The sequence below is a fragment of the Vicugna pacos genome, chromosome 6, assembly GCF_048564905.1.
Source record: "Vicugna pacos chromosome 6, VicPac4, whole genome shotgun sequence".
Taxonomy (NCBI): Eukaryota; Metazoa; Chordata; class Mammalia; order Artiodactyla; family Camelidae; genus Vicugna; species Vicugna pacos.
Genome location: NC_132992.1, coordinates 87,993,615 through 88,012,328, shown reverse-complemented (window position 1 = coordinate 88,012,328; position 18,714 = coordinate 87,993,615). Strand labels below are relative to the sequence as shown.

At 52.9% G+C, this 18,714-nt stretch overlaps 1 protein-coding gene across 2 annotated transcripts in view; it reads right to left on the bottom strand.

The window, feature by feature from the left end:
- The window catches only part of BDKRB2 (bradykinin receptor B2), a 31,840-nt gene extending 25,936 nt beyond the window's left edge, over positions 1-5,904 (bottom strand). For both annotated transcript variants that reach the window (XM_072963670.1, XM_031679376.2), the window contains exon 1: positions 5,624-5,904. The gene's annotated coding sequence lies outside the window, so the exon portion shown is untranslated. The remainder of the gene's footprint in view (positions 1-5,623) is intronic.
- Positions 5,905-18,714: the final 12,810 nt, after the last annotated feature.

Below are 18,714 nucleotides of genomic sequence, written 5' to 3'. Positions count from 1 at the left end.
GTGAGTGTGCGTATATATGTGTGGTGTGTGTGTGTTTATGTGTGGTGTGTGAATGTGTGTGTATGTGTGGTGTGTGAGTGTGTGTGTGTATATGTGTGATGTATGTGTATATATGTGTACTGTGGTGTGCGTGTGTATGTGTGTGGTGTGTGAGTGTGTGTCGGGGTGGCAGACAGGCCCAGGAAGGGAGGAGTGGAGACCCTGCCATTGGGCTCTGGACCCAGGAAGCCTAGGACCAGCCATGCATGTGACTGTCGCAGGTGCTCCGGGATGGCCCCAGGGTCGCAGGTGCAGAGCCCTGCCCTCGAGCCCTGGGCCCTGGCCTGTCTGTCCCGCAGGCGCGGTGCTCCTCGTTGGCAGCAACCCCCGAGCTGGGAGCCCAGAGCATGTCTCCTCGGGGGCCCGGGCAAGAAGGAGCAGCTGAGCCTGTCGCACACAGCCCTGTTGCAGCAGCTGCACAAAGGCCGAGGGCGCGGTCTTGTCCCCTGTGCAGGTGGGGAGGCAGAGGCTCAGACCAGTCAGTGACATGCCCTGTGCTGCCCAGCAAACAGTGGGTCCAGCGTGCATCAGAATGCTGGGCTGTCAGACAACGAGGCTGGTGTCCCCACCATGCCCTCTGTCCCCACTGTGCCTTTAGGGAAGCCGGCTTTCGGGGTCCAGACGGACCTTCAACGCAGGGACTTTGCCGAGTGATGAAGGCCCACGAATGGCTGCCGGGGGCCCCTGGGGGCTGGACCCCATTCCCTTGCAGAAGGCACCCCAGGCTCAGAGCTGGTAAGCTCAGAAGTGTCATCGTGCCCCAGAGCCATTAGGACACAAGGGAAGAAGCCTGGAAACTCGCCAACCAACTGCTAGTCTGCGGTGACAGAGAGGCCTCCTGGGAACACCTGTTCTCCGCAGGAGGCCAGAGGCCACACTCAGGGAATTCCAGTGCTAATGTCCTGGCTTCTGATGGCCCGATGCCCTTCCTGCCTCAGTGCAGAGTCCTACCCGGGTACAGTCCCCACCAGCCGGGAGGGCGCTCAGGGTCCGGCTCTGGGCCACCTTGCAAGCTGCTGCCCGACTCTGTGCGAGGCCCAGAGGTTATTCAGGTTTCCTTTAGGGCTTAGAACATGATCAGTTTCTGTGAAGACTCCTTGGCATGTATTTCCTTTGTCAAGTACAAAGTAAGATAATTTATAATAATCACATTATAATATATTACACATATTTATGCACATACTCTTCTAATGGTTAGCTTTAAAATTTTAACAAACATATTAAACCTTGTTTCTGTCCATTAGCATTGAGTAGAAAAATAACTATTCTTGCAGGTAAGAGAAAATCTTTAGCACACTTTTCCTTCTCCCTTCTTTTTCCCTTCCTACTTTCAGATTTGGTTGAAGTAATGAGAAATTTTCGTTCCAAGGAGTTTCCTAATTTTTATGTCTCTTTTAAGCCCCCTGCCTAAACAGTGACTAAGCTTCACAACCACATTACAGTCTATTTGTCAGTCATACTTTAGAATTGAACTGGTTTAATGAGTCAACTAATTTTTCCTATAACATGTCTTGAACTATTTGGTGGGATTAATCTCCCAAGTGGCTGGAAGGTACAGCCCCAGAGGCTCTGGAAGGACTGCAGAAGCCTCCCCTCCCTGTCCTGAATTCTCAGGGAGAGGGTGTCTGTCAGTTTCCGAGATGAGGTGGGAGGGGGCAGTGAGGGAGCCCTGGGTGCCAGGGTTTGGGGGCCCTAAATCTCTCGACTGTGGGGATTAAGAGGAGGGGCCTGGGGATGGTGGCTTTGGGGTCCAGGGCAGGGACAGGGCTTGAGGTCTGCTCAAGTTTCTCTCCCCAGAAAGCCCTTTGCTAAGGCAGTGTGTATCAATGGCTGGACTTTTCCGGTCAGGCCACACCCGCCCTGGAACATAGTAGCTCAGGGGACCCAAAGGAAGGAGAAGATGTGACGTCACGGGTGCACATCAACACAGTAACAGCACAGAAGCAGCGGGGCCGCCCAAGTGCCTGCCCCTCTACAGCTTGCAACATGCGATGTCTGGTGCAGGCGCTGTGATTTCCAGATATGGACTCGAGGGTCTCGCAGCCGGCCAGGCCAGCTAGCGAGTTTAGATCAGGGTCTGGAAGCCAGTTCTCTGCACCCCGCCTCCCAGCGCCCCACTAGCCTCAGAGACCAGAGAGGCCCAGAGGCGCTGGGCTGTGTAGGGTGGAAACCTAAAGTATGAGTGGCAGGGCTTCAGCTGTTGCCACCCACAGATGCATTGCCTAGGAATCTGAATATGGGCATGCTGGGGGTGCCCTGTTCCCTGGGACTCCCAGGCCCTCACTCCTGTCCCCAGAGGCCATCCCTCTGCTAGGCGGACACCTGCAGTGAGCCTGGCACCTGCTTGTGCTGCACCAGCATCATCTGAGTTAAACCTCATCATGGTCTTGGAAACAGGAGTGACTATCCCCATTGTACAGCTGAGAAAACTGAGGCTCGGAGAGCTTCTCCAGCAGTAAGTCATCAGAATTCAAACTCAGAGCCCATGCTTGCTCAACTCTGCTTTGTGCTGTGATGATTTTTTTTGAGGCGGTTCACATATTTCTAGCATCCGGAATCCTACAGATCCCAGAGTCAAAGAAACATCTTACTCGTTGGGTTTGTTCTGGAACGTGTATTTTGATTAAGGAGCTGTGGACGCTTGGCTAAGGGAGAACCCATAAAGATGGGAATTATACTGTCCAACTCCAAGAGATAGACGGTGGACCAGTGCTCAGTGGGAGCGGGATCTAGCTTGTCTGAGAAAAGACTTTTCACCTGGCCAGTTCTCCAGGGATGGAGCAGGCTGCCTTGTAAAGTGCCGAACTCCTCGTTCCTAAGCATGCGAACTAAGAAGGTTGCTCAGGGGTCCGGGGATTCCTGGGATGGGTGCGCCTTGAAAGTGATGCACTCAGTCTTACTATCAAGTCTTAGGGAGTTCTGATCATTTGACTCAAGGTCCTGGGATACCCTAAATGCCTTCTGAATCCTCAAAGCACAGGTCTGCTCTGTGCGCTTAAAAAAGTTTTAAAATAGACTTTATTTTTAGAGCAATTTCAGGTTCACAGAAAAATTGAGCTGAAAGTACAGAAAGTTCCCATACGGCTCCTGTCCCACACGTGCACAATCTTCCCCAGTTATTGACATCCTGCACCAGAGTGGTGTGTTCATACAAGTAATGAACCTCCAAGGACACATTGTATCACATGGTTTACGTTGGGACTCACTCTTGGTGTTGTATATTCTACAGTTTGGAAAATGCTATTATAGTTCCATACAGAATAGTTTCACTGCCCTGCCCTAGAAATCCTCTGTGCTCCGTGTGTTCATCCCTCCCTCCCCACAACTCTGGCAGCCACTGATCTTTTTACTGTCTTATAGTTTTGCCTTTTTCAGAATGTCACACAATTGGAATCCTGCTATATGTAGCTTTCTCAGATTGGTTTCTTTGACTTAGTAATATGCTCTGAGTGCTTTTACTGCCTGCCAAGTGATCAGTGTTCATTTATTCACTCATCCACCCATCCATCCACCAATCCATCCACCCACAGTCCATCCATCCACCCATCCACCCATCCATCCACCAATCCATCCACCCATGTGTCCATCCATCTACCTATCCATCTATCCATCCACCCATCTGTCCATCCATCTACCTATCCATCTATCCATCCACCCATCTGTCCATCCATCTACCTATCCATCTATCCATCCACCCATCCATCCATCCCTCCATCCACTATTCAGTTATTCAGCAAATACTGACCAGTGCCTGCTCTGTGCTAGGCTCCTTTCAATGCAGGGGAGACAGCTATGAATGGACAGACATGATCCCTGCTTTCATTCTGAAAACCAGAATCCCCTGGTGGGTCTGCGGGGGCATTCTCCGGTGTCCCAGGTGTGCCCCTCTCTGACTCTATGGTGGCACAGGTCAGAGGGGCAACCCCTAGGGTTACCCTTGGAGCGCCTCTGAACTTGTATCCAGACACAGTCACTGTGTTAGCAGAGACCACATGGCACAGCTGTTTCCCCTGCTTGGAGCCATTGGTCAGCATCTCCTGAACTCGGTCTAATTCCAAGCCCCTAGTCTCACCACCAGTCAAACACCGGAAACTCCGCTTGTTTACAAGGGACAGACCTGAGGCCCAAAGAGGTTGAGGTGTTTCCCTAGACACTGAGCAGAGGGCTTTTCTCATTTACGTGCCGGCTCTGAGGCTCAGGTTCCTCATCTCTTCTGTGAGGGTCTTGGAGCACACGACTGCAGGGGTTTTGTGAGTCCAGGGCAGAGCTGGGATGAGACCCTGGGATCCTGCCAGTGGGGCCAGCCCGGGAGCCTTCATTTTCAGTGTTTTCCAAAACCCCTTCTCTTGGCTGTTCCCTACACCTCGTTTGACTCCTGTCCTAAGCGAGCAAAAAGCAGTAAACGCTTCTTTCAAGTTTGTGGGGCTCCTGTGGTGGGAAAGTCCCCCTCACCCCCACTGCTGCCAGAGTCCAGAGGGACACACAACAGTTTTCCTCCAGAGAAGGAGGGTGGCCAGTGTCCTCTGGGGTCGCTCACCATGCCCCAAGCCGCCCACTGAGAGAAGGAATAAGAGGCAGGGTGGGCCCGGGGCCCCACCGCCCCACACCTGGGCCAGAGTTCCCACTTCCTGTGGGCTGGCGGGAGCCACGGGCAGCCTGTGACTCAGGGAGGCACATTCTAACCTGCCCGGGAGAGCAACGCCCACCTCCCACCCCGACCCAGGCTCCTGAAACCACCTGCCCATGGCAACTCTAATAACGGCTAACACTTATTAAGTGTCTACTGCATATGTGACACTTTGTAGGCGTGACCCCATCTCTGTCATTGCCACCCTCCACCAGGTCAGCTTTATGGCGCAGGGAACTGAGAAAAGACTGACTCAGTAATGTTTCTCAGGGGATGAGAGCAGAGCTGGGGCGCCAACCCTGGCTAGATGCAAAGTCCATGCTCTAAGCCAATGCACTATCTTATCCCTCTGTCCTGGACAACGAGGACTGGACAGGAGGAGACAAGATGCTTGTCTGAGTTAATGCCACAACCGCCTCAGTGCACATCAGCCAGCGTTTATAAACCCCCTTCCACCTGTGGTCTGACTAACCCCAGCCTCCCTACAAAGTGGGCCAGCAGGATACTTGGCAGATGAAAAACTGAGGCTCAGAGAAGTTAAGTAACCTGTCCAGGGTCACACAGGGCCAATGAGTAGCACGGTGATGAGTGAAAAGCCAGATTCTGGGGTCTAAACCCCACACCTTCCCTGCTGCACCACACTGGCTCGCTTCTCCCTGCCTTAGTCCAGGAATCCACCCAGCGTCTATAAATGTCACATCAGTAAACTACTCATGCAAACGCACGCCTGCCTGTCAGTCTTCCTGATTCAGGGAGAAGACAAAACTAGCATTCCTCCCGCTGGGAGGTCAGGACTAGGGAAAGAAGGGAACTTTCCCCAACTCCCCAGGACCCGAGGAAAACTCTCCCAGGCTGGGAATCAGCGCCGGTGTCGCCGGCCCGCCCTCCCTCTGTGCTGGGTCCGCCTGTCCTCCCGCCAAGGTGAGGCGGCCGAACCAGCCCCCGCCCCGCACCCACCTTGTCCGCAGCTCAAGCGCGGGCCCTTCCGTGGCTCCCTGGTCCAGCGGGGCTGCCCGAGGTCCCCAGTCCTCCGAGGAGCCTCGCAGTGGAGCTGGAGTGGCGGCGGGAACAGCTCATCTTTCAAGGGCTGGGCCGTGATGTCATCGCCCTCCTGGGCACTTCCCCCTCCACCTCCAGCCTCTCCCAGCGCTCCTGCCCAGCGGCCGCCCCAGCCCGGCTGGCTACGGTTTCTAGAACCCAGACCTGCAGAGGCCAGTGGGGTGGCTGTAGCCGTCCGGGCTCCGCCTGCCCCACGAGTGTGGGGAGCTGGCCAGCCACATGGAAGATTTCCAGGCTAGCCCCAGGAGAGTTCTGCTGTGTAGACAAGCTGCCCTTCGAGCCTCGGAGTGGCAAACGTGTCTGGGCTCCGAGTCAGCCTGGATCTCAGCCCCAGTGCTGCCGCTTCCGTGGCTGAAAGCCTGGGGCAAGTGACTTAACCTCTCTGAACTGTAAATGAGGCTGATTGCGACAAACCTCAGAGTAGGGTGCGGTGAGGATGAATAGCAGTCCCAGCAAGTGTATAACTTTTACTCTGTCAGGCATTTTCTAAGCACATAAGTGCACCAGCTCAGCTAATCCTCAGGGAACCCAGGCGGTCTGGCTGCAAAGTCTCTGTCCTTAACCACTCTGCGATTCCCTGTCTCAGTTAAATGAAATGACTCAGGATGCGGGCATCGGACGCACGGCAGGTGACCCCTAAATGCTGGTTCTCCTCCTTCCAGTATTGACATAGCAGCTGCCACACCACACAAGTGAACACATTTGCCTAATATCACATTTTTTCTTGTCACGATTTGTTTTCCCTGTATGGTTGTTTTGGGTCTGAGTTCAGGTGTCACCACTGGGGTTTTACACAGAAGGTGTAAACAGAGGATGGCTGGGGTGGGGGGCAGGGGAGCTCTGATTTTTTTTTATTGAAGTAGTGTTGATTTATAATAATCATGTATCAGTTGTATCTATGTATGTTTTTCAGATTCTTTTCTATTATAGGTTATTAGAGATGCTGAACGTAATTCCCTGTGCCATACACTAAACTCTTGTTGCTTATCTACTTTATGTATAGTAGTATGTATCTGTGAATCCCCTTCTCCTAATTTATCCTTTCCCCCCTGCCCCTTCTGGTAATTGTAAGTTTGTTTTCAAAATCTGTGAGTCTATTTCTGTTTTAAATATAGATTTATCTGTACTATGTTTTAGATTCCACATATAAGTGATGTCATATATAATATTTATCTTTCTGTCTGACTTAACTACACTAAGCAGACAATATTACTGCACTGATTATTTTTAATGTCATGCATACCTCTCAAGGGATGACGGCAGCAAAAAATCTCAGAAACATCTTCAGAGACTGAACACTCCTCCCTGTTCCGCTTTCTGGCCACACTTGAGGGGATGTGTCTGGGAGACTCAGCTGTTTCTTTGGGGATGGTTGGCTGGGGCTTCCTCCTACTTCAACAGAGACTGGCTTTCTTGGCTTCGCTCTGGAGACTTACTGATAATCCACAGGACTGAACAGGTGCTTAGAAGCTGGAAGGCTCAGGGACTTTCTACCATTTTTTGAAAAAGTCTTAAAGTCTTTCCTTCAAAAGAGAGCCGATGACGTGGACCCGGAGAGGCTGGGGAAGAGACAGGAGGGTCAAAACCGCACCTGCTCTCTCCCCTGCCCCTGTAACTTCTTCAAACCAAGTCTTCAAACCAGCGATCCAGTCCAACGTCATCATCAGAGATGGAGAAACCAGGTCCCAGAAAGTCTTGTGGGGGAGGCCTGGGATGTAGGCCTGGCTTGGCTGTGAACTGGTTGCCTAACTTGAGTGAGGTCCCTTCCCCGACCTCAGTGACCTGCACACTGGCCTGTTCTGCTGCGCTGGGACTCCTCAGTCTGGGCCCTGGCCCCCCAGGTTGGGGCAGGGCGCTGTGGAGAGCCTGCCTCCCGGAGTCCACCGCCTCTAAATGGTCTGCAGAGCCGGGCTGCGTACTTTTTCCAGTAGAGGGTCTACAGCCTTTGTCAAATTATTGGGAGGATCTTCTATGATCCAAAGCATCTTGAGACCTTGAATGTCAGACAGAGACCTTGTGAGGCCCCCTCCAGCTCACGTGCTCTGGGTTCTACATCTAGGAGATGAAGATCCTCCAAGGCCTGAATTCAGTGCTGATGCTTCTGTAAATTCTGTTGACTGAGAGAACTCCAAAAAGCATCCTTCCACCTGCACACTTCTCCATCCATTACTGTAATATAATTTTTTGGGGGAAAATGCTGTCTTGACCCAGTTTTGAAGTCCTGGCTGGGGGCCAGTCAGTTCTTCCTGAGCAGCTGTTTTCACTCTCCCATCACTGCCCTCGTTGGACTCTCACAATCTGGCCACTGTGCACCTGCCCTGATCATGCCGGGTCAGCTACCAAACAACTATGCACAGCCCTTAGACCCCGGAATCTGCAAAATTATTCAAATCGGCCAATCCGCAGGAAGCCTGGGAAAGCTGGCTGACCATTGTGTTTGCCACACAAAAGCTCACCTTACAGCTCCAGTTTGCTATTTCCCTGTCCCTGGGTGCAACCTCTGTGTGGCCCTGCCTGGAAGACTTTTCTCGTTCAGAGCTGTAAGTAACAAAATGTTCTGCCTTTCATCTGAGTGTCATTCTGTTGTGTCTCCCCATCAGAAGAATCTAGAAATCCTGTAAAATAATCAACCATTCTTTTATTCACCTATGCTTGTATCTATCTGTCCATTCATCTACCCATCTAGCCACCCACCCACCCATCCATTCATCCATCCATTTGCCCATCCATCCACCCACCTACCTATCCATTCATCCATCCATCCATCCTTCCATCCATCCACTTACCCATCCATTCACCCATCCACCCTCCCATCCATCCACCCATCCATCCATCCAACCCACCCGCTCATTTATCAGACAGGCATATAGCTGGGCTGTGCGCTGTTAGGTGGAAGGGAATAAATCAGATGCACCCAAGCCTGGGCGGAGCCTACCACGGAGGCCAGTCGCCTGCCTAGCGGCAGAGCCCAAGTGAGGGACTATTTCAAAAGGAGCTTCTCAGAGACGCAGGAACAACCTACACTCATTTAAATCTGAATCAGCATGTCTTTTGTATTTCATTTTTGCTATGAGACAATTTGGCTGAACCCCTTCTGCAAAATCTGACACCACTGTCCTGTTATACCCCTTGCCATTCATCTGCTTGGCTGGGGTCACCGGGGGCTCAGCCCTGGCAGGACTCAGGCTCCAGACAGCCCAGCTGTTTTCAGAGCGAACTAGAGGAGGGGCCGAGTTACTCGTGCGTAGCCCTGAGCGCCTCCCCACTAGCCAGGACCCCTCTGCCGCTTGGTAAGAAGCAGCCCGCCGGCCGCTCCGGCTCACGCCCAGCCTTAGGCTTTAGCACCCCGGAGTCCCCGAAGGCTCCGGAAGGCAGCAGAGGGCACTCAGCTCCGCCCCCTTGCGTGTGCAGTGGCTTCTGCAGAGAGCGCCTTTCCTTTGCCCTCACTTGGAAACTCCTGTCTTTTTCTCAGGGGGCTGAGGAGCCTTTCGTGATGTGCCTGGTGGGGGCTGCACCTTGTCTGCACTCCGCATTCTTGCTGTCTCCTGCTACAGCTCCAGGATTTTCCTCTGTGCCCCCTGGACACAAGCCCCATGAGGCAGGGACTCCTGTCTTACTTACCATGGTCTCTTTATCGTCTGGCAGGCAGCAGGCACCCTGTGAACTCCTGACGAACAAAGACACAGCTGAGTCCACAAAAAGGCCCCCAAATCCAACTTCACTGGGGTGGAGAAAAGACCCCACAATACAGAACAGCACAAAGCAGGCTATAGACATGTATGTACCCATGTTTGTTTATGTATGTCTGCCCCTCCACCCCAGTGTTCTGGAACATTCGCTCCAAATTACCTGTGTGTGAGGCTGAGCTCCTGCACCCCCCAACCCCCGGGAAGGCCGTTTTCCATTGGCCTCTAGGACTGGGCTGTGCTTCCGGCCAGAACTCCAGGGTCCTGCCTGGAGGGCAGCCCCTAGTCTCTGTGCATCAGCAGCCGCCCATCGAAGGGCTGGTGTCGAGTGCACCCCAGATGGACCGGTCCCGGAAAACTGGGTAGGCGTTGATTTTGATTCAGAGAGAAACATGCACAAAGCCAGTAGTTCGGACTGGCTGGCACTGATGCCCACATCTTTGGACCCTGCCAAGGGCGTCCCAGCAGGTGTACAGCCCCCTCATCCTGCCCCTGCCCCCACCCCCAGGGTCCCGCACCCCCGCCCCAGCCCTGCAGGAGGCACAGGCCAGCACTCATTCTCCAGCTCTGGCCCCGGGCTGCCCACTGCCCGGTGGTGAGTGACTGGCTCTTCAATGTCCTTCTGAGTAAAGATGAAAGATTCAAATTATTAGCATGCATTTTACCATTCACATTTATGGTGCTCAGTGCTGGTTTTAAGTGCAAATACCAGTGCGTTTAATTCACATTTGAAATCACCAGAATAACACCATTCATGTTGTGCAGCTTGTACGTGCGTGTGTCGTTTGCTCTCTCCAGATCAGTGGGAACACGGCAGGAAACAAACTCAATTGTTTTTATTTAACCTTTTGATGTGGGGGTTTCCCCCACCATTTCTGTTTGAGTTGACTTTCCCACAACACCCCCCCTTGGGTTTAGGGAGTGAGTGACGTCCTTGCTATTCCTGATGTGAAGACTTTCCGAGGTGAGAAGAGAGAGGGGCTTGAGGGAGCAGGGGAAGGCGGAGCACCGGGAGGCCCATCTTATCTCTGTCTGTCTGTCTGTCTGTCTGTGTGTCTCCCCAGTGCCCAGGGAGGTGGATGCGGGGCTGGCCCTGTTGGGCAGATGGTCAGTCACCCGGGTTTGGTGGGGAGGAGCCCTCGGTCTGCCAGTCACCCTGGACCACTTCCTAGCTCTGTCCTTGATCTTGGGGCTGCCGCCACTCTTAGGTCTAGAGGTGATTACTCACTTCCCGCTGCTGCGACGGCAGGCTGGGGGCCTCTGAGTTTGGGAAGTCCTCACGGTGAGGAGCTGAGGCGGGTTCCTGGCATCCCTGGCCCCTCTTTTCCTGGGACTGACCACTGAGCCAGGATCCCCAGGGAGCCGGCTCTGCCTGCAGGGTCCTCGTGCCTCCCTCTGAACGTGGGACCCCTTCCACGGCCCAGCCTTGGCAGCCGGCTGTCTGATTAACCACCTGATACCCATCAGGCTGGCTCCCTGCCGAAGCTCCCCCCTCTCCCCTTCCCACTCCTTCCCCCTCATCCGGAGACTGAAACTCAGAGCCGGATTTACTCTAGTGAACGGTGTCCTTGGATTTACCTATTCTGGGTATTTCAAGTAAATGGGACCCTACCACACCCGGCCTTTCAGGTTTGACTTCTTGCACTCAGTGTAACGTTTCTGAGGCTCAGCCACGTGGTAGCAGAGGTCAGTCCTTCATGCCTGTCTACCGCTCAACAATGTTCCTTTGTGCGGATGGACCCCATTTTTTTGTCCCTTCCTCCACTGATGGACGCGTAGGCTGTTCCCACCTTTTGATGGTTGTGAATAATGCTACCGTGAACAATCCTGCAGAAGGATCTGAGTTCCTGTTTGCACTTCTCTTGGGTAGGCACCCAGAAGAGGGGTCGTGGCTCACATGGTAACTCCGGGCTTAACCTGCTGAGGAGCGACCAGACCGCTTTCACAGCAGCTGCATCCACAGTGCCCCCTTGGCTCTTCCCCGCTCACAGTCTCACTTAGCACGTTGATGCTGTGTGTGTGTGGGGGGGCTGGGGAAGTCACTGACAGGGGTAGAGTATTTTCCATTCACTGAGGCCTACGTGCTATTCATCTGAGTATCGGAAGGAAGCAGAGAGGTCGGGTAACCTGCCCAAGGTCCCCCAGCTAAATAGTGGCCGAGTTGGAGCAGGAATCCCGGCCTCCCACCCCCCCGAGCTCTGACCTGCATGGTGGGCGGCTCTACCCCGCAGCGGATCCCCCCACCCCGTGAGCCAGGCTTCCCTGGGAGCTGTCTGCTCCCTGCCCCTCACCCCTTTCTGCCCAGGTGGGTGCTGCAGTCAACTCCTGATTTCACCCCAACTCAAATGCTCCCGCCTCCCGCCTCCCGGGAGAGAAACACTGAGTACACAACATCCTGGGCCACATTCCTGTGCCTGGGGGCCTCCAGCCAGATGCCCTTCACTGTTGAGTCATTCCCCTTTGGTTCACCTTCAGGTCTGTTTTTCTAACTCGGCCTCTGCAGCTCCCAGCCCCCACCCCGCCCCGGGCCACAGGGTCGCTCTCCCCGAGTCAGTCGCAGCTTCCCTCTGGCAAAGCACAATTGTGCCAAGCCCCTTGCTCTCAGACAGCCCCCCAGGCGGGCTGCAGGCGGCATCTCCAACCCACGCGGTCAGCTTCTAGGTGGAAACCATGGCAGCACCCCCCCATGAAGAAACAGGCCCCCAGAGGTCAAGGACCTGAACCCCCACCAGCCCAGACTCAGCCACCTTCACCCAGGTCACTGCAGTCGGCCGGCTGGCTTCCCACTTCCCTCCTGCCCCTTCTACCTTCCTCCACACAGCTGCCAGAGGGATCTTTTTCTTAATGGTAAACTAAAAAAAAAAAAAAAAAAAAAAAAAAAAAAATCCGCAGGCAATAAAGTTCCTTCTTTGTGACATCTGGTTCCGTGGGTTTTGCCAAATGCAGAATCGTGTCTCCACCATCCTCATGCCCCACCAACCGATTCAATCACCCTACACATTGCCCATGGGCCCCTCTGAGGTCCACCCTCCCATGTCCCCTACTCTCTGGCAACTACAGATCCATTTTCTGAGTAGAGGAATTTTTAAGAAGGTAAAATCATTCTCAAGTGGCTTCCGCTGTATCTAAAATGAAGCACAGCTCCAGGAGGACTTTTGCTCACCCGAGGCTTCCCTGCCACAGGACATTGGTACCGCTGGCTTCTCCCCGGGAATGTACTTCCCTCTTCTCCCACCACCAACTCCTCTCCTCCCCAAGGCACAGCCTCAGTGCTTCCTCCCCAGGGAGGCTTCGCTGCTGTACCGGGGCAGCTGCCCTTCTTCCTCATTCTGTGTCGCCTGGGGGCCCTTTATGTGACATCCACAAAGTGCAAAGGTGTGTGTGTGCTTGTGTGTCACCTGTGTCTGCCGTGAACTCAGCTCCGAGAGGGCAGGGCCGTGTCTACACTACCCGCCAGTCAACAGGGAGGAGGGTACTAGGTGAACAGATGAAGGAGGGCTGCCCATGGCGGTGAACTCAGTGTCCGTCTGACTCTCAGTCTGTATCTTCTCTCCTGTGTCTGTTCGCCTCTCCAGACTCCGCAATCATCTGTCCGTCTGTCCATCTGTCTGTCTGTCCATCAAGCACCTGCTGAGGCCAGCTCTGTCCCCTCGTGCCAACCCAGGTCTCCCAGAGCTGGTTAAAGCTGGTCTCTGCTTTCTCATGGTCAAGATTAACAGCCCACCCTGCTGCCCCCATCGTGCACTTTAGAGGTGGGACAGGACACTCCCCACCCCCATCTATTTCCTTATGTGGCCTCGTCCTCACAACCCCTTGAGGTGAGTGACACTAGAATTATCAACCGAAGGGCAAGTGACCCGGCCAAGGAGAGCGGGACCTGGAGACAGCGCAGGGCTCCCCGGGTCCCTCAGGGCCACGCAGCGCTCTCTGAGGAAGGCAGGACGTGGGCAAGAGGATGGTCCCCACACTGTGTCCTCAGGCAGGCAGAGTGGGCCCTGGAGCCCCGAGGGTCCACGAGAGAACATGGGGCAGGAGAGGCGCCTCGGCGCCGGAGGCCCCCTGGGTGCCCAGCGGGGAACCTGGGGTCCACAGAGGACATTTTAGTCATCCCGCCCATCCTCGCGCGTCCCTGTGTTTCTCGGTGGACCACAAAAGCAGACGTCCTAGAGCTGTGGGGGCGGGGTGCTCTGGGCCCAGGGAGGAAGCCGCCCCGACGTCAGGGTGACAGTGAGTGAGTACGTCCTGGTCCTGTTGCCCCATAAATAGGCATCAGCTTCCTAAACACCTCCCTGCCGCGGACCCTGAGGGTGCGGAGGTGGGGGCAGGCTCAGGGCGCCCTGCTGCCAGAAATAGGCAGGGGCCCCCCTGGTAGGAGAGCCCGTGTGGGTGGCGGCCGGCCGCCCTTCCGAGAACCGAGCTGTGTTCCCTTCCCAGACCTGAGTGATTCACAAAGTGGGAGGTGACCTTTTCCTTTCCTGAGGGTCACGTTTTTTATTCCTAGGTTTATTTGGGCCTTTTCCTTTTTCTTTCTTTGTTTCTTTTTTTAGCAATCTAATGGAAGCCAAAGTGAATTATGTCAAATTATTGAGCGTGACGCAGTGCCTGGTCCCAGGGAAGTGTGTGGTGAACAGATGCTGGTTGAATAAATGACGGCCTCTCTCCCCGCCCCTGTGTGCACAGAGCACTTGGAGACCTGGGGCAGGTCTGTGCCCCAGCGCCCGCGAGAGGCTGGCTCAAGTCTGGGGGTGGGGGCACCAGGGGGCCGGCTGGGGTGGGTGCAGCCAGGAATGGTGCCCAGAAGCCACTTTGCAGCTGCTCCTGTGCGGACTCTACTGGCCCCCTGGGCGCAGATCTCACTGCTGCCACAACTAATGCACCCAGGCCTGGTGCTGGATGTCACACTGCCGCCCATGCAGCGACTGCCACCCTCCCGGGATGGCTTCCCAGGGACTCACTAGCTTTTTTTTTTAACCTCCCACATATTTGTTTTTAATAGAGGTGCTGGGGATTGAACCCAGGACCTCCTGCTATGCTAAGCCTGTGTTCTATCACTGACCTATACCCTCCCCGCCATGCTCACCAGCTTCTGATTCAAAGGTCCGTGTGGGAATGTCTGATGGGGAATCGTGGTCACATCCTGCACCCCAGTTGCAAGAGAGCATTTACGGTCTCCCAGGACTCACTGGGTGGGGGATCTCGTGAGATGCAGGGGGACCGACAAGAAGAAGCACGTTCACGGCAGTGCCCTGAGGACACCCCGCGCCGGCCAGCCCACGTGTTGTGTTGCTGCCTTCAAGCCTGTGCTTGTGCCGCCCTCTGCAGCCGCCTGACATCCCACTGCACGTCCCCCATCTCTGCGCATATATACACACACACACATATACATATATTCCTCTTGCTCTACTCCCCCGATTTCTCCCCATATGATTATGTAAAAACTTTGGTGACATCAATCGGCAGTTTTCCTGTTATTGTGCCTCTGACATGGACCGTGATGGGGCCACGGTGCTACTGGGGAGCCGACTGTGGCACCACGATTAGATTTTGTCAGATTCAGGTTTCCTGTGTGTGCTGTAACAAATGACTGCAGCCCGAGGGGCTTAAAACAACAGAAATGGATTCTCTTCCAGTTCTGGAGGCCAGAGTCTGAAATCAAGGTGTCATTAGGGTTGTGCTCCGTCCCCCAGCTGCCAGCGGCTGTCAGCATCCTTTGGTTTCCTTGGCTCACGGGCACATCACTCCCGACTCTGCCTCCCACGGGGCCTTCTCCATCTGCTTTTCCTCTGACTCCCTCTTACAAGGACACTCGGGGTGATATTTAGGGCCCACTTGGATGATCTGATATAATGTTGTCATCTTAGTCACATTAGCAAAGACCCTTTTTCCAAATAAGGTCACATTTATCATTTCTTTGGCAAGTGTATCCCTTTGGTTTGCTTCTGTTTCCTTTTTTTTTTTTTTGAATTTCTGTTTCTCAGATCTTGAGCCACCTGGATTGATTCTCTAATGCTTAGAATTAAAAAATTCCTACTGTTTATTGTTATGGTTGTTCTTTTGGGGGGATCTTTTTATTGTTAATTTTATCTTAAATTTTTGTTGTTGTTATTAGGCTGGAGGTAATTAGGTTTGTTTATTTATTTATTCATCTTTAACAAAGGTACTGAGGATTGAACCCAGGACCTCGCGCATGCTGGGCGTACATTCTCACCGAGCTATACCCCCCCCCCTCTTTTGGGAACTTTTTTTTGCTATCTTCCAACCTTTTTTTTCAAACATTTAAATGTCAGTTGTCATATTTTTAAACAGCTTTATTGAGGTATAATTGACACATATTTAAACATGAACCACACAGTTTGATAAGTTTTTAGGTGTGTATACACTTCTGAAACCATCACCACAGTCAAAATTACAAGCACATCCATCACTCCCGGGGCCCCTTAGGAGCCTCCCTCCCAGGCCTCCCCCACCAACTCTCTTCACTTTCCGTGACTGTAGGTTAGTTTATATTATTTAGAGTTTTGTAGAAATGGAATTATATGAGTGTTTTTTTGTTGTTGTTGTTCTGGCTTCTTTAACTCAACATAATTAGCCTCACTTTATTGTGCTTTGCAGATACTGATTTTTTTTTCAAATTGAAGTTCTGTGGCAATCCTGCATTGTAAGATGATGATTAGCAGTTTCTAGCAATAAAATGTTTTTAATTAAGTTGTGTACTTTTTAAAGACATAATGCTATTGCACGCTTGGAGGACTACAGTCTAGTGTAAACATAACTTTTATACGCACCAGGAAACCAAAACATCAGTGTGACTCATTTTATCACGACATTCACCTTATTGCTGGGATCTGTACCTGAGCTGCGGCATCTCTGAGGTTTGCCTGTATTTCAATATTCACTCCAGGTGTGGTGAGTGTCAGTTGTTCATTATGTTTCGTTGCTGCCTCAATGGCTGTACTACTCTTCTTCATTTGTTTTTTTTCCAGAGGATAAATCTCATATCCTGGGGTTGGAGGTGGCATGGGAAGGAAGACACTGATGCTGGCATCACACAGGGGACTGGGAACCTGACCCTTTTGTAGAGAAACTTTTATCCAATCTCCTCCCATTTTAGTTCTGGATCCAGCACACTCCTGGTGTGGTACCTGATGTCTCAGACACTGAGCCCCACCTACCCTGCCCAGGGTTCTGTGGTCAAGTGGCGTGTTTTTATGGTAACTCCATCTTGATGCTCTTGCGTGGAAACCATCCTCACTCTGCCAGGTCCTTCTGCTTTCAGTTGAAGGACTGAAATGTCCTGAGTCTCTCAGCTGCTAGTGCAGCCTCTCTGTGTTTATTTTCTTGCAGAATAATACCTTTTTGGGGGGAATAATACCTCTATTAACATTTTGAAAGTGTTTCGGGGAGAGGGAGGAGACCCATGGATGGAGAATCTGCTATTTTTAGCCCAAATCAGCATTTCACTTTCTGACTACGACCTCCCTCCTTCCCAGATGACGTGTCTGACCCCTCCCACTGCCTGTTCTCCCCTCGCACTGGGACACTGCCATCGTCCCTCCCTGTACCCCTGTCCCTCACTGGCTTCCATGCCCTCTCTACCAAGCTCAGCAGAACCCTGATGCCACTGTCAACTCAGAACTGCCGACCCCAGCGGGACCCCCGAACACACCCAGAGCCTCCTGCGGTTTCTCATCCACTGGCTCTTCCATTTTCCCTCAAGTTCCAGATCCTCTTGCTTCTCACCCCAAGCAAATGACCCTCCTGCTACGTCGCAGGGAAAACCAAAGTCCCTGGATGTGGGGTCCGCCCGTCCTCATCACCCCAGACTTCCCATCATCCCCTCCAGCCTGGGTACCATCTCCAGTGCCACATCTGCCCCTCCCCTACCCAGTCTCCACCCAGCAGCCCAAGGGCCCCTCTGAAAACAGACATTGGCCTCTGTCGCTTAAAACTCTCAGTGTGCCTCATTGTTCCTAGACTTTGCCCTTGTTGTCACCTCCTGTGTCATCTTGTCAACCTCCCCCTACGTCTCTCTACTCTCCACACAAGCTTTCTCTCAGTCCCACAAGAGCATGGACTCAGCATTTTTATGTCTGCTTTTCCCCGGGGGTGCTATTAAAAATATTAAAGTGGCAGTATGCCGTCATTGTTATGTTCTCCTAGGAGTCACCCCTTTAGTATCTGGATCATGGAGAGGGTGTTGGTTCCAGGGAACACTGCCACAAACTGAGTGAGTTAAACAGCAGAGATTTATTTTCTCGGAGTTCCTGGGGCTGGAAGTCTGAGGTCAAAGTGCCAGAGGGGCTGCGCTTCTCCAGGGAAGGGTGCGTCCCAGCTCCTTGGCTGTGGCAGGTTAGCTGCAGTCTTCACACTGCGTTCTCCTGGTATGTGTGTCTGTGTCTAACTGTCTTCCCTTCGTGAGGACACACTTATTTTGGATCAGGGACCCACCCTGATGACCTCATCTTAACTTGATTATCTGCAAAGACCCTATTTCCAAATAAGGTCACGTTCCTAGGGCTTCAAAGCTTTTCTGAGGGGACATAATTCAATCCTGATGGGTTGACCAGGGCATTAGGGATGGGCATGTGGGAAAATATCTACTTATTAATGCATGTGGAATTACGTCAGTATTTTAATAACCAGGATGTCCTGACTAAATATTTACTCAGTCCTGGAACTCTTCTCCATCACTCACCTTCCCCTTCACCGGGTGGCATCCTCAACTTAACCATCTGTGCCCCCCGGAGCCTTTCCTGGAGGCCCTGACTGCAGGTGCTGATAGTTATGTCCTGAGCACCCAGCATCCATGCCTCCCCGCCTCCACTGCCTGTATTGAAAGGGATTATTTTCCTTCCCTGGGTGCCTGGAGCTCAGCAGGTGCTCCGTGGTCATTTGCATACATGCCTTTTCCCCAGGGAGTCCGGGGTGGGGGAGGGGCAGCGGCCCCAAGCTCTTACAATCAATCTTGTCAACCTCGCCAGTGTTGTTGGCACCTGAGATAAGGCGATGAATAAACAAATGCTTCCGTGAACAGATTTTGCCCCAGTCAACCAAGAGCAGGTCATATCAGCAACCTTGCTCTGTGTCACCCTCTGAGAGGTGACATGGAACTCATAGGCCAGCAGGTAAGGGACTTAAAATTTGGGGAAGGGGAGATTTGCTGTGCAAAATAAAGTCTGATCTCCTGGGCTCCACTGTGAGCAGGAAACACAAGCTCCTGGTGGGGAACACGGATCACAGACAGAAGGTCCCTGGGGGGTCAGGGCTCTCTGAGAAAGGGGAGGAACCTGAAATCTATGGTGG